This window comes from Leptonychotes weddellii, unplaced genomic scaffold, assembly GCF_054177405.1.
Source record: "Leptonychotes weddellii isolate Sample4059 unplaced genomic scaffold, ASM5417740v2 HiC_scaffold_24382, whole genome shotgun sequence".
In the NCBI taxonomy this organism is placed as follows: domain Eukaryota; kingdom Metazoa; phylum Chordata; class Mammalia; order Carnivora; family Phocidae; genus Leptonychotes; species Leptonychotes weddellii.
The window spans coordinates 1-2,326 of NW_027834404.1; the positions used below are offsets into that span (position 1 = coordinate 1).

At 48.6% G+C, this 2,326-nt stretch overlaps 1 non-coding gene across 1 annotated transcript; it reads left to right on the forward strand.

Moving 5' to 3' along the window:
* The first annotated feature begins 229 nt into the window (after positions 1 to 229).
* On the forward strand, positions 230 to 311 carry TRNAS-GCU (transfer RNA serine (anticodon GCU)). Its single transcript has one exon. It is a non-coding gene; the product is annotated as a tRNA-Ser (tRNA).
* Positions 312 to 2,326: the final 2,015 nt, after the last annotated feature.

The window sequence follows — 2,326 nt, forward strand, 5'->3', positions numbered from 1 at the left end:
AAGGTGCTGCGGTCGCCGCCGGACCCCTGTCCCGAGTCCTGGGAGAGCGGACCCCGCCTTTTCCCCATCGCCAGGCTTCCCGGCCAGGCCTTGGTCCGCTCGTGTAGAAGCCGGCCATCCCCGTGTCCCGCGGACGTCCCCGAGCCTCTCCTCCTCGTCCTTCCGTCCAAGGCAGCCGGAGTTCCCGAGTAAGCTCTGGCATTAAGTACCCCAGGGGCCAGGGCGTGGAGACGAAGTGGCCGAGTGGTTAAGGCGATGGACTGCTAATCCATTGTGCTCTGCACGCGTGGGTTCAAGTCCCACCTTCGTCGGCTCTGTGCTTTTGGTGTGGAGATTCATGAGTATTCTCAAAAGTCTGCTCCTGGCATTTCCAGTTGGGGATAGGCGCCCTTCAGGTGTCTGTGCAGGCCATGGCTGGCTGGCTCAGGGGATAGGGCATGTGGCTCTTGGTCTGGGAGTCAGGGCTGCCAGACCCACTTTGGGGTAGAGATGACTTCAATCAACAAATTAAAAAGAAAGAAAGAAAGATCTGTTCAGTGTGCTGAGTTTCGCCTGGAGAAGGTTACCTTCCTCTTTACGGACGATATGACCTCTGCAGTTCACCCCTTCCTTCCTTAAGGGAGTATTCCTGCTTTGGGGACATTAGTTTTTGAGAGCAGATTTGGCAGATTATTCCTCCATTTTACCCAACCAAATCTATCCTCTCGATAGTTAGCATACTCCTTGAAGGGCTTTTGTTTTTAAGCAATTCATAATTAGGAGAATTACTTGGTCAAGGGCCTGAACTCTATGAATCTTTGTAGCCATCCACCAGATTGACCAGTTTCCAAATTGTTGCTTCATTTTACAATGTTACCACTAACACGCGAGTAAGCGAGATTCTCTGGGACCGTGGAAATTTCGTTTCACAATTCTTTTCGTATTTTATATTTATATAACAATAGAATATAGGTTTTAGATTGACAGATGTTTGAGATCTACCCATTTAGGAGCATGATTGGCAATTTTTCTCTCCTCAACTTTCAAGTAGTTCTTGCAATTACATTGCCTTCTGTTTAAAAGCTATTATCTTTAAGATAATCTAGTAAAAATATTTTTCCAAAATCTTCTTTAAAAAAAAGCGAAGACATTTTATTATAGCGATTTAAAACCACATTGGAAATTGGAAAGAATACCATAAAAGTAGTCTCCCTCATCTGAGAGCCTCAGTACTGCCCTCTAGGGGCTGGCCCAGCGCTCTCTGCCTGCTTTCTCCCATTCCTCTCCATCTTCAGCAAACAAACTCGGCAGTACCTCTTCCACATCACCTAGTACAAAACCACCGAAAACCTCATAGGCCCGCCTGGGAATATATTCAGGGTTTGGGGCTATTTATAATGGAGAGAAAACGAAACTGCATTAATGGGAAAGAAAATCTGAAAGTAGGAGTCTTTGCCCAAACACTTGGCTTCACAGAATCGAGCGGTCTGTGGAAAACCAATACAAGGAAAATACTTCCCTCTCAAACAAAGGTACTCCATTGTATGGTGACCCTTTTAGTGAAGATAACATACAGGTTGTAATTTTCTGGTGATGCAATAAGGCCGTGTGTTTTTACACCTGGAGATGGTGGTTCCCCCCGCCTGCAACATGCCTTTCCCAGTTTCTCCTCAGTGTTCGTCCTTCTGCCCTCAACCTCATACAAGTGATTCTTATCCTTGTCATTTCTCCCTACATTCTTTGATGCTCGTCCCAAAGAGTAACTGGAGAATATTCTCTGACATTACTTACCCATCCGGGATGATATACACTTGAACTCATGCAGTTATTCTCATGTCTTCAGGAAATACTCCTTGAAGGCAGAGGATTGCCTGGCGATGACGGGTGAACTAAGTGCTCCTGCCCTCGTCAGTCTCAGAGGCTGGTTTGGGGCTTACAGCCAAAACCGGTCACTGAAAGTGTTAGGGGGGTTGGCGAGGGACGGGGGCGGTGCTGGGGCGGGTCACAAGGGACAGTTTCCAAGGAAAGACCAGGTTGTGTTCTTTAAACTCGCGGGAGCGGGGAGGGAAGGGATGGAGGTAGGATGCTCCAGAGCTCAAGAGGAACGTGCGAGAGGAACACATGCAACACAGACACCTCCCCGACCTGGGCCCGAGCTCCTTTCCCGCTGCGACCTCGGTGTCCCCCCTCAGGACGCACAGGCTTGTCCTTGGAGGGCTGGTCAACACTCTCAGCTTCCTCCGCTCTACACAGGTCTGGGAAGACTCCAAGCCTATGAAATGCTCCGCTCCGGAGCCTCCAGGCACCCACAATACTGTGAGGAAAATAAGCTTTTAATAAAATTCCA